This window comes from Scyliorhinus torazame, chromosome 11 (genome assembly GCF_047496885.1).
Source record: "Scyliorhinus torazame isolate Kashiwa2021f chromosome 11, sScyTor2.1, whole genome shotgun sequence".
Lineage (NCBI taxonomy): Eukaryota > Metazoa > Chordata > Chondrichthyes > Carcharhiniformes > Scyliorhinidae > Scyliorhinus > Scyliorhinus torazame.
The window spans coordinates 57,338,223-57,351,998 of NC_092717.1; the positions used below are offsets into that span (position 1 = coordinate 57,338,223).

The 13,776-nt window shown below is 49.7% G+C and overlaps 1 protein-coding gene across 2 annotated transcripts in view; it reads left to right on the forward strand.

Moving 5' to 3' along the window:
• The first annotated feature begins 1,479 nt into the window (after window positions 1-1,479).
• Window positions 1,480-13,776, forward strand: part of LOC140385296 (uncharacterized) — a 31,410-nt gene continuing 19,113 nt past the window's right edge. For both annotated transcript variants that reach the window (XR_011933331.1, XM_072467313.1), the window contains exon 1: window positions 1,480-1,587. The gene's annotated coding sequence lies outside the window, so the exon portion shown is untranslated. The remainder of the gene's footprint in view (window positions 1,588-13,776) is intronic.

The following is a 13,776-nucleotide window of genomic DNA, read 5'->3' on the forward strand; positions in this document are numbered from 1 at the left end:
TTTCCGTGGTCGACCGGCCGAGTTCTCGCCAAGTCCCACCGGCGTGGTTCCCGTATGGTCTCACCCGGCGGGAGTTCAACGCCACGGCTGTGTGGGCCGTCCTGGTGGGTGGGGCGGGGGATCAGATTCCAGGGGGGGGCCCCCCGATGGCCAGGAACGTGATCGGGGGCAACCTATTGGCGGGCGCGTGCATTCCAGGGGGGGCCTATCTTCTTCCGCGCCGGGCCGCTGTAGTGGTCCGCCATGTTCCACGGCGGCCGGCGCGAAAACAGCCGACATGCGCATGCGCGGACCGGCGGCCGGATGTTCTGGGGCCTTTATCGGCAGCTGGAGCTGCGTGAAGCACTCTGGCGCCATGCTGGCCGCCTGTGGGTTGCAGATTAGCTGGGTCAAGAGGCCTGTTGATGCCGGCGTGAAACACGCCAGTGTTTACGCCGGCGTCAACACTTTGCCACGATTTTGGAAAATCCCGACCATGATTGCTCAGGCAGTGAATTCCAGTCCCTGCTGGGTAGGAATGATTCCCCTCTAATCCTTCCAGCAATCAATGTAAATCTCTGCCTCCTGATTATTGACCTCTTTACCAATTGAAATAGGTGCCTTGTATCCAATATCTCGGCCGCTCTTAATTTACTAAGCCTCAATTATCCCTACACTTTAACTGCTGGTGACAGCATGAATGCAGTAAATCCATTGGTAGGAATCGCTCTTGCATATTTATCAAGTGCCTCTCACATCCTTGGACAACATTCAAATCAATTCCCAACAAAAGAATGACAGTTGTAAAGTGCAGTCACCATTGTAATATCGGTAATCATAACAGCCAATTTGGGCACAGCCAGATTTCACAAAGAACAAAGAGGTAAATAATTAGTTACTGTTCCGGTTATTGGCATGGGATACTGGTAGAACTCCCTGCTCTTTTTCAAGTAGTGAATTGAAATCCTTCACATACAACAGAAGCAATAGGGAGGTACTGAGGGTTAAGGTCTCCAGAGGGTAGCACCTTTGACAATGAGGATTACCCAAAGTATCTTATCACTGGATAAGACTCAAGACACTGGGTGCTATCATTGAGCCAAACTTATGTAAAAACAATGGTTAATTGTTTTCCATTAATTTTGTTTTAGGTTAAATTGTAAAAATATAGATCAAGTCCACTGTATTGCAAGATTAACAAACCCAACATCTTGGATAGATCCTCCACAGAGCCAGTCATCGCCTCACCAGGATGTAACATTGATCAAAGGACAGCAACATGTTTTTACAGCTTGCACGAATATGGACTCTGCTTCAGACACAATATGCACAGGGGTGAGAGAGAGGTCACAGCAGCAAATTTCTGAAAGCACATAGCTCTCACCCCAACCCAAATGAAACGGCAAGACTAATTGACAGCTAGCAGCTGCTGCAGCATTAGAACTTTATTAATGGCTCAGATAACCACTCCTCGCTCCACTCATTTTGCACAATGCTGCTGTTTGTCCCTGAGCTGCGTGTTATTAAAATCCCTCTGTAGTTTGGAGAGTTGCCAATTGCCAGAGACAATACAAGTCAGTGCGTGCAGCAGGCATAACCATTTTTAAGGTAAGCTTTTTCCCTTTATAAAGAAATGGTTGGGAAGCTATTAGAATAGCTTTGTGATACACATACTAACGTTAAGATGAGGACAATTACATTTCCTTACAAAGGGGCACAGCAAGGTTACTAATTAACAATCTCAGCCTTAAAACACAGTGCAGTGTCAGATACCCCAGAATATTGCTGCCTTGTCAAATGCAGAATTAAATTGAGAAGCAGCAGCAGTTTTTGTGAGAGGAGAGCCAATTCCAAATCCAGCTCCTTGTGCAAGACTGAGGCTCAGTCAGATATGTGGATAAAACCAGGGCACGGTCACCAAATCATTTGTAAGGGTAAAGTCACCATAGTCCCAGATGACCGCCACGGTGGAACTGTGGTTAACATTGCTGCCTCATAGCGCCAGGGACATGGGTACTATTCCGATCTCGGGTAACTGCAGAGTTTGTACTTCCTCCCTGTGTCTGCGTGGGTTTCCTCCGGGTACTCCGGTTTCCTCCCACAGTCCAAAGATGTGCAGGGTAGGTGGATTGGCCATGCTAAATTGCCCCTTAGGATGAAGTTTCAGGAATAGGGCAGGGGATTGGGCCTAGGTAGGCTGGTCTTTTGGAGGGTCGGTGCACACTCAATCAATGGGCCGAATGGCCTCCTTCTGCACTGTAGGGATTCCATGATCAGAGGCTACTTTCCCCTTTGAGAAGGAGTGGTAGCCGGTGTTGATTTAACCTGAGGATCAGCACACATCAGGCGAGGGACAAGGTTGAGAAGGTGGGGCCTTCCTGAATAACCTCAGCCGTTATGGAAATTGAACCCACAGTGTTAGCCTCGCTCTGCGTCACGAACCAGTTGCCGAGCCAAGTAAGCTAAACCAGACCCCAAGTACAACCAGCAACAAGAGGTTGATTCCTATTACCACAAACATTCAGAAAGCTAATGATTACTACATTGAGTGATAGAATTCTCACAGGAAAAATAACAAACTTTACTAAATATTAAAACAGCATAAATTAATGAAGTTAAGAACATTAAATCATAAAGGAAAATGATCACAAGCACAATTGTGAAATGTTTTGTTAAACACACCCAGAGAATGAGACTATTATTGTAAAAATTCCCTGAAATATGTGGCTGGATTCTCTGTTCCTGAGACTAAGTGTTGACGCCAGGGCAGGACTCGGAGACTTCACTCCAGCAAAACTGGCGCCGCACCTGGACCGATTCAGTGGCTGTTAAGGGGCTAGCACTGGCGCAACGAGGAACACAATCGATTCCAATGAGAAACAGTGCCGGATTCGTCATTTCACGAGGAGGCTGAGAAGCTGCAGTCGCAGATACAACACCACCCGAGGCAACAAGGTGGCAGCAAGACGCACGGCACCACGAATCACCGACGCCAAGCTCGAGACCAATCTGGATGCTGTGAAAGAGAAGCAAGCCACCCTGTAATCAGGCCTGGGAAGGAGGCTGCCAGGCACAGGTGGCAGAGGCGGTCAGCGCCACCAGCATCACCATCCGGACCGGCCTGCAGTGCCGTAAAAAACAGCACAACCTCCTCAGTGCGACCAGCGTGAGTAGGCAGCACCGTGCCCCTGGCACAAACCCCTGTCACACCCACACGTGACCCCCCCCCCCCAATCCGTGGTCTAATCGTGCAGCTTGTCTTGTGTCTTGCAGGACCAGGCTGGCGATGCAGTGGGCCCTTCTGGTGTCCCCCACCCCCCAGCCAGTGCCACAACCTGAGCACCCCTCTGTGCCGACCAGCGACAAGGACAATACCGACATGAACGGGAGCCCTCGACCCGAAACCCAGGACACTCCAGAGCTCGAGTCCGGGAATGACACGGATTTCCCGTTACAGCTGTCTCCAACATCCTGCAACATCCCAGAGACACTCACCTCGGTTGGGCACTTTCGTAAAGAGGCTCCGGGGACTGCCTTTTGTGCGCACCATGCAGTTGCTCCGGTATAGCAGGCGGAGGTAAGAACTCCGAAGGGGGTGGACAATTGGAGGGCGGACCGACCCCAGGGACTAGCTGCCGTCCAGATGGGTTTCGGGCTTCTGGAATAGACAGTCGCATCGATTGTGGAGATGTAGTCACAGAGCCAGGGACTACATGAGGGGTTGACGGCGAGCATCCAGTACCAGCAGGTGCAATTGGAGGAGTGCAACCGCGTGCAGGAGCAGGAGGTGGTGCCAACCATGCGTGCCACCCAGCTCATCACTGCATGGGTGGTGTTTGCTATGGAGGCATCGGGGCGAGGTTTTTGGCTATGGATCAGCATGTCCAAGGTGTGGGGCATTCTGTGCAGGTGCTGGCCTAGGCCCAGGAGAGGGCTTCTCTCTCACAGGCAGCCATGTGCCAGAGCCACTGGACATTACAGCGGGCCATGGTTGAGAACGTTGATGGCATTGCCCAGGCGCTGGCCGATGAGGGAGGTGACCCATCCCAGAGCGACATGGTGCAATCAATAGTTGATGTATCACAGAGCCAGAAGGTGGTGGCACAACTGCAGGGTTATGTGGCGCAGACCAGGCGGCGATGGTCCATTCCCAATGCTCTTTGGCTATGAGCATGCAGACCCTGGTCGAGACCAGAGCGGCCCTCCAGGACTGGCAGCGACAGGTAGCGGGGGTTCCACAGGGTATAGCTCTGCGCACAGCCCCATCCTATGGAGTGGTCAGGGGCCAACGGGCCACTCAAGGAAGGTGGAGGTAATGGGGCCTGTGCTGGGGCACGTGCTGGAAAATTGCAGCACCTTGGACTGCCCTCTCCTGTCCCTGTGTTATGGGCCAGGGTTTAGAGAGCCCCAAAGTGTTTCATGAAGTTCACCTGACACACAACTTTGAATAGATTGTGGTTATGGGGAACACACGGGCCTACCTTACAGGTATGATGCAAACAGAAATCTACAGTACTTTTAAATTAAAACAATGTTTATTTATGAAACCAGTTAACACTTTATAAACCCACAGTAAACATCTTAACAACTATCAACACCAAAGGGGGAGATGGGGGAAGGGGGATATGGGGGAAGGGTGGATATGGGGGAAGGGGGGATATGGGGGAAGGGGGTTATGGGGGAAGGGGATATGGGGGATATGGAGGAAGGGGAATATGGGGGAAGGAGGGATGGGGGGATATGGGGAGGGGGTATGGGAGAAGGGGGGATATGCAGGAAGGGGAGATATGAGGGAAGAGGGGATATGGGGGGAAGGGGGATATGGGGGAAGGGGGGACATGGGGGAATATGGGGGATATGGGGAAGGGGATATGGATGAAGGGGGGATACGGGGGTTATGGGGAAGGGGTATATGGGGAAGGAGGGATATGGGGAAGGGAGATATGGGGAAAGGGGGATATGGGGGAAGGGGGGATATGGGGGAAGGGGGGATATGGGGAAGGGGTATATGGGGAAAGGGGAATATGGGGGAAGGGGGATATGGGGGAAGGGGGATATTGGGGAAGGGGGGATATGGGGAAGTGGAGGATATGGGGAAGGGGAGGATATGGGGGAAGGTGGGATATGGGGGAAGGGGTTATGGGGGAAGGGGAGGATATGGGGAAGGCAGGATATGGGGAAGGGGGATATGGAGGAAGGGGGGATATGGGGCAAGGGAGATATGGCGGAAGGGGACATGGAGAACATAGAACATAGAACATAGAACATAGAACAATACAGCGCAGTACAGGCCCTTCGGCCCACGATGTTGCACCGAAACAAAAGCCATCTAACCTACACTATGCCATTATCATCCATATGTTTATCCAATAAACTTTTAAATGCCCTCAATGTTGGCGAGTTCACTACTGTAGCAGGTAGGGCATTCCACGGCCTCACTACTCTTTGCGTAAAGAACCTACCTCTGACCTCTGTCCTATATCTATTACCCCTCAGTTTAAAGTTAGGTCCCCTCGTGCCATCCATATCCATCCGCGGGAGAAGGCTCTCACTGTCCACCCTATCCAACCCCCTGATCATTTTGTATGCCTCTATTAAGTCTCCTCTTAACCTTCTTCTCTCCAACGAAAACAACCTCAAGTCCGTCAGCCTTTCCTCATAAGATGTTCCCTCCATACCAGGCAACATCCTTGTAAATCTCCTCTGCACCCGCTCCAAAGCCTCCACGTCCTTCCTATAATGCGGTGACCAGAACTGTACGCAATACTCCAAATGCGGCCGGACCAGAGTTCTGTACAGCTGCAACATGACCTCCCGACTCCGGAACTCAATCCCTCTACCAATAAAGGCCAACACTCCATAGGCCTTCTTCACAACCCTATCAACCTGGGTGGCAACTTTCAGGGATCTATGTACATGGACACCTAGATCCCTCTGCTCATCCACACTTTCAAGAACTTTACCATTAGCCAAATATTCCGCATTCCTGTTATTCCTTCCAAAGTGAATCACCTCACACTTCTCTACATTAAACTCCATTTGCCACCTCTCAGCCCAGCTCTGCAGCTTATCTATATCCCTCTGTAACCTGCTACATCCTTCCACACTATCGACAACACCACCGACATTAGTATCGTCTGCAAATTTACTCACCCACCCTTCTGCGCCTTCCTCTAGGTCATTGATAAAAATGACAAACAGCAACGGCCCCAGAACAGATCCTTGTGGTACTCCACTTGTGACTGTACTCCATTCTGAACATTTCCCATCAACCACCACCCTCTGTCTTCTTTCAGCTAGCCAATTTCTGATCCACATCTCTAAATCACCCTCAATCCCCAGCCTCCGTATTTTTTGCAATAGCCTACCGTGGGGAACCTTATCAAACGCTTTGCTGAAATCCATATACACCACATCAACTGCTCTACCCTCGTCTACCTGTTCAGTCACCTTCTCAAAGAACTCAATAAGGTTTGTGAGGCATGACCTACCCTTCACAAAGCCATGCTGACTATCCCTGATCATATTATCCCTATCTAAATGATTATAAATCTTGTCCCTTATAATCCCCTCCAAGACTTTACCCACTACAGACGTGAGGCTCACCGGTCTATAGTTGCCGGGGTTGTCTCTGCTCCCCTTTTTGAACAAAGGGACCACATTTGCTGTCCTCCAGTCCTCTGGCACTATTCCTGTAGCCAATGATGACATAAAAATCAAAGCCAAAGGTCCAGCAATCTCTTCCCTGGCCTCCCATAGAATCCTAGGATAAATCCCATCAGGTCCCGGGGACTTATCTATTTTCAGCCTGTCCAGAATTGCCAACACCTCTTCCCTACGTACCTCAATGCCATCTATTCTATTAGCCTGGGGCTCAGCATTCTCCTCCACAACATTATCTTTTTCCTGAGTGAATACTGACGAAAAATATTCATTTAGTATCTCGCCTATCTCTTCAGACTCCACACACAATTTCCCATCCCTGTCCTTGACTGGTCCTACTCTTTCCCTAGTCATTCGCTTATTCCTGACATACCTATAGAAAGCTTTTGGGTTTTCCTTGATCCTTCCTGCCAAATACTTCTCATGTCCCCTCCTTGCTCGTCTTAGCTCTCTCTTTAGATCCTTCCTCGCTACCTTGTAACTATCCATCGCCCCAACCGAAACTTCACACTTCATCTTCACATAGGCCTTCTTCTTCCTCTTAACAAGAGATTCCACTTCCTTGGTAAACCACGGTTCCCTCGCTCGACGCCTTCCTCCCTGTCTGACCGGTACATACTTATCAAGAACACGCAGTAGCTGATCCTTGAACAAGCCCCACTTATCCAGTGTGCCCAACACTTGCAGCCTACTTCTCCACCTTATCCCCCCCAAGTCACGTCTAATGGCATCATAATTGCCCTTCCCCCAGCTATAACTCTTGCCCTGCGGTGTATACTTATCCCTTTCCACCATTAACGTAAACGTCACCGAATTGTGGTCACTGTCCCCAAAGTGCTCTCCTACCTCCAAATCCAACACCTGGCCTGGTTCATTACCTAAAACCAAATCCAACGTGGCCTCGCCTCTTGTTGGCCTGTCAACATATTGTTTCAGGAAACCCTCCTGCACACACTGTACAAAAAACGACCCATCTATTGTACTTGAACTATATCTTTTCCAGTCAATATTTGGAAAGTTAAAGTCTCCCATAATAACTACCCTGTTACTTTCGCTCATATCCAGAATCATCTTCGCCATCCTTTCCTCTACATCCCTAGAACTATTAGGAGGCCTATAAAAAACTCCCAACAGGGTGACCTCTCCTTTCCTGTTTCTAACTTCAGCCCATACTACCTCGGAAGAAGAGTCCCCATCTAGCATCCTCTCCGCCACCGTAATACTGCTCTTGACTAGCAGCGCCACACCTCCCCCTCTTTTGCCTCCTTCTCTGAGCTTACTAAAACACCTAAACCCCGGAACCTGCAACATCCATTCCTGTCCCTGCTCTATCCATGTCTCCGAAATGGCCACAACATCGAAGTCCCAGGTACCAACCCACGCTGCCAGTTCCCCTACCTTGTTTCGTATACTCCTGGCATTGAAGTAGACACACTTCAAACCACCTACCTGAACGCTGGCCCCCTCCTGCGACGTCAAATCTGTGCTCCTGACCTCTATACTCTCATTCTCCCTTACCCTAAAACTACAATCCAGGTTCCCATGCCCCTGCTGCATTAGTTTAAACCCCCCCAAAGAGCACGAACAAATCTCCCCCCCAGGATATTTGTGCCCCTCAGGTTCAGATGTAGACCATCCTGTCTGTAGAGGTCCCACCTTCCCCAGAAAGAGCCCCAGTTATCCAAAAATCTGAAACCCTCCCGCCTGCACCATCCCAGTAGCCACGTGTTTAAATGCTCTCTCTCCCTATTCCTCATCTCACTATCACGTGGCACGGGCAACAACCCAGAGATAACAACTCTGTTTGTTCTCGTTCTGAGCTTCCATCCTAGCTCCCTGAAAGCCTGCCTGACATCCTTGTCCCCTTTCCTACCTATGTCATTGGTGCCAATGTGGACCACGACTTGGGGCTGCTCCCCCTCCCCCCTAAGGACCCGGAAAACACGATCCGAGAAGGGGGATATCCGAGAAGGGGGGATATGGGGGAAGGGGGGATATGGGGGAAGGGGGATATGGGAAAAGGGGGATATGGGGGAAGGGGGATATGGGGAAGGGGGATATGGGGGAAGGGAGATGTGGGGGAAGGGGGATATGGGGGATATTGGGAAGGGGCATATGGGGAAAGGGGATATGGGAGATATGGGGGAAGGGTATATGAGGGAAGGGAGATATGAGGGAAGGGGGCTATGGGGAAAGGGGGATATTTGGGGAAGGAGATATGGGGGCGTATGGGGAAGGGCGATATGGGGAAGGGGATATGGGGGATATGGTGAAAGGGGTTACGGGGGAAGGTGGTTATGGGGTTAAGGGGGATGTGGGGGAAGGGGATATGTGGGATATGGGGAGGGGGATATGGAGGGAGGGGGGTATGGGGGGATATGGGGGAAGGGAGTTATGAGGGAGTGGGGCTATGGGGAAAGGGGGCTATTTGGGGAATGAGATATGCGGGATATGGGGAAAGGGGTTATGGGGGAAGGTGGATATGGGGGTAAGGGGGATGTGGGGGAAGGGGATATGGGGAAGGGGATATGGAGGGAGGGGGATATGGGGGAAGGGGGGTATGGGGGATGGGGAATATTGGGAAGGGGCATATGGGGAAAGGGGATATGGGAGATATGGGGGAAGGGTATATGGGGGAAGGGAGATATGAGGGAATGGGGCTATGGGGAAAGGGGGATATGGGGAAGGGGGATATGGGGGAAGGGAGATGTGGGGGAAGGGGGATATGGGGGATATTGGGAAGGGGCATATGGGGAAAGGGGATATGGGAGATATGGGGGAAGGGTATATGAGGGAAGGGAGATATGAGGGAAGGGGGCTATGGGGAAAGGGGGATATTTGGGGAAGGAGATATGGGGGCGTATGGGGAAGGGCGATATGGGGAAGGGGATATGGGGGATATGGTGAAAGGGGTTACGGGGGAAGGTGGTTATGGGGTTAAGGGGGATGTGGGGGAAGGGGATATGTGGGATATGGGGAGGGGGATATGGAGGGAGGGGGGTATGGGGGGATATGGGGGAAGGGAGTTATGAGGGAGTGGGGCTATGGGGAAAGGGGGCTATTTGGGGAATGAGATATGCGGGATATGGGGAAAGGGGTTATGGGGGAAGGTGGATATGGGGGTAAGGGGGATGTGGGGGAAGGGGATATGGGGAAGGGGATATGGAGGGAGGGGGATATGGGGGAAGGGGGGTATGGGGGATGGGGAATATTGGGAAGGGGCATATGGGGAAAGGGGATATGGGAGATATGGGGGAAGGGTATATGGGGGAAGGGAGATATGAGGGAATGGGGCTATGGGGAAAGGGGGATATTTGGGGAAGGGGATATGGGGAAGGGCGATATGGGGAAGAGGATATGGGGGATATTGGGAAAGGGGTTATGGGGGAAGGTGGATATGGGGGTAGGGAGGATGTGGGGGAAGGTGCTATGGGGATATGGGGAAGGGGATATGGAGGGAGGGGGATATGGGGGAAGGGGGATATGGGGGAAGGGGGTATATGGGTGAAGGAGGGATATGGGGGAAGGGGGATATGGGGGAAGGGGGAATGGGGTAGGGGAAAGGGGGGCAGGCAGTGGGGGGTCTCACTTGGTGCTGCGCAGCGTGCGGCCATTTTGCCGACTCTCCGGGGGGGGGGTCTTTTCTACAGTGATGCCGCACGCGTCCGTGAAGGGTGACGCTGTCGCGAATGGCGTCACGCCGCTACTAGCCCATTCCCGATATTATTTGAATGGGTTTAAATTGAGAGAGGTGGATACTCAGCAAGACATTAGTGTCCTTGAGCATCAGTCGCTGAAGGTAAGCATGCAGGGACGGCAGGCAGTCAAGAAGCCAAATGGTATGTTGGTCTTCATAGCGAGAGGATTTTCATGGAGGAATAGAGATGTTTTACTGCAATTGTATAGAGTATTGGTGAGGCCATACCTGGAGTATTGTGTGCATTTTAGTGTCCTTATCTGAGAAAGGATGTTCTTGCTATGGAGGAAGTGCAACGAACATTTACCAGGCTGATTCCTGGGATGACAGGACTGTCATATGAGGAGAGACTAAGTCGGTTAGGATTATATTCATAGGAGTTTAGAAGAGTGAGAGGGGATCTCATCGAAACTTACAAAATTCAAACAGGATTAGACAGTGTAGATTCAGTGTAGGGCAGCACGGTAGCATTGTGGTTAGCACTATGGCTTCACAGCGCCAGAGTCTCAGATTCGATTCTCGGCTTGGGAGATTGTGCAGAGTCTGTACGTGGGTTTCCTCCGGGTGTTCCGGTTTCCAGCCACAAGTCCCGAAAGACTTGTTGGACATTTGGAATTCTCCCTCCCTGTACCCAAACAGGCACGGAATGTGGCGACCAGGGGCTTTTCACAGTAACTTCATTCAACTGTTAATGTAAGTCGACTTGTGACAATACAGATTATTACAGAAAGAATGTTCCCGATGGCGGGGGAGTCCAAAAATAGTGATCATAGTTTGAGGATAAGGGGTAAACCGTTTAGAACTGAGGTGAGGAGAAATTTCTTCACCCAGAGAGTGGTGAATCTGTGGAATTCACTACCACAGAAAGTAGTTGAGGCAAAACGTTGTGTACTTTCAAGAAGTAATTAGATATAATGCTTGGGGCTAACGGGGTCAATGGATTTGGGGGAAAGGTGGAGGGTGTTGGTAACAGCAGTGACGGGAAGTCAGTGTTGCCTCCGGATTGGTGCTCCGGGGTGTCTCGGGCTGGCTTTTGTGGGTTCGCGTCACTGTCCGTAGCTTCCTTGTTGCTGGATTCTGCTTGGGGTTGGGGTCGCGGTAGGGGACACTAGAAGGGCCAGCCTCATCACCAGGTGATCCTGCAACACGCAAGACACATACATGATTTGATCACCAGTTGGGGTGGTAAGGGGTGGTGAGATGTTGGTGAAGGGGTGGTGTGGGGGGTGAATACAGTGGTTCAGTCTAGGATTGATGAGATATGACTCAATCACAGAGTATGTGTAAGGGAAGTATCAAACAACAGCAGGCACACTAGTCACAAATATCATCAGAAAGAACCAAACAAGGATTTACACTTCATCAGGGGATTGAAAAATGTAAACCCGAATCACTCAGCACTTATCAACTATTGCAATAACATTTCAGGAATAAAAGAAGCCCAAAAACGCGATGAAGAATGCCTCCAAATTTGAGAATATTGTCTTAAAGGATAGCAAATCATCCCCACTAATGCAATAATGGCAGTACCTTGAACAGAACAAGCACTTCACAAACATTGGCCAATTACCAATCAACAAGAGAATAGTCATAGTGAGAACAACTCAGCTTGATATTCTTCAAAGACTCCACCAAAGTCATCTTGGATGAACAAAATGTTGTTCAAGAGCACAGCAATCAATTTGGTGGCCAGGCATTACCCTCTCTATAGAAGAGATGATTTCTAACTGTCTTTCTTGTGCCGTGAATAGCCATGAACCCTTTTCCATCAAGGCCATGGGAGAGCTTCGAAATGGTCCTATTTGAATTTGGGGGAAAACCTTCATTGTCATTGATTATGACTCATAGTGGATTGCAATAAACAAGTTGCATAGTCACCCAAACCCTCAAGAGAGTTTATGGGACACATGGGGTCCCAGCTACAAGTTGAGAATTAACGATTCCACAGTTTTGCAAACGAATATGGGTTCATTCATGTAACCAGTTCACCTCGCTTTCCTCATGCAAATGGAGAAGTTGAGCGAGGCTGAAAAACAATCTCAGATTTATTGAAAAAAACAAAGACCTTGGGCGCAATTCTCCGTCTCACCGCATCCGTTTTCTGGTGCGACCTGCCCCCGCAGACAGCGAGATCCTCTGTCCTGGCAGTCGGCCAATGGGGTTTCCAATTGTGAGCACCCCCATACCGTTTGGAAATCCGTGGGCGTGAGTGCGCTGTCGGCGAAAGGGAGGATCCCACAGACGGAGAATCCAGCCCCTTAATCTAGCTCTTCTGAATCACCAAACCTCACCAATACAAAATGGTTTATCACCGCCAGAGTTGCTAATGGGTAGTAGATTGAGAACATAGCTTCCATCTCTAGAGCAAAACCTCAATCACCACAAATGACCATGAGAGGGTAAAACAGTGAGGAAGAAAGTGAAGCAACCAGGTTCAGAACTTTGATTGCAGACATAGAGCACTTGACTTACTAGTGATGAAGCCCGATTTGAGACCAACTGAAGGAAGGCTCAATCATTGAAAAAACTCCACAACCAAGATTGTAAATGATCGAGCCAGGCTGGGTTATCATAAGGAGAAACTATAGTGCTTTAATATCCTTGGAGAGAAAGTCAATAGAACCTTGAACTTGATCACTGAGATCATGATGAAGAAAAAAGACAAGCTCAACAGCCAGCCAGGAGAAGAACACTCAGAAAGGTGAGTATGGAATATATATATATTTTTTATTTGTTCATGGGACAAGGGTGTCACAGGTTGTGCCAGCATTTATTGTCCATCCCTAATTGCCCTTGAGGGGTGGTTAATAGCCAACCACATTGCTGTGAGTCTGGATTTACATGTGGGCCAGACTGGGTAAGGACGGCAGATTTCCTTCCCTAAAGGACATTACTGAACCAGATGTGTTTTTTTATGGCAATCATTAGACTTTTAATTCCACATTTTTATTGAATTTAAATTTTGCCGTCTGCAGTGGTGGGATTTGACCCTGGATTCCCCAGAGCATTACTCTGGGTCTCTGGATTACTCACCCAGTGACAATACCACTACGCCACCAGCTCCCCAACCTCAAAAGGAGATCATAATGTGATTGGGATGATTAGTCGATGTATAGCAGAGAGTAACCCTGTGAAGTCTGAAACTTTGGATGGAGATGTAGGAGGATGTAGATATGAAAGGGATAAAGACTTGGGGGGAGATATGAGGTGTTAACATCGGAAACATACATTGTGCTGATGTAATAAAGATGTCAGATCACATGATTGAGAAGTAAGAGAGACCTGAAAGGAAGTGAAGCTGCAAACATGTGTAGAGGTTCAGATGTGTCAATCCTTGCTGTAAATAAAGAGTAATAATGGTTTTGAGAATCTACAGACTTGAACAACATACTTTGGGAGAATAGAAGATGCACAAAGCACCCGTCTGGAATCCAACC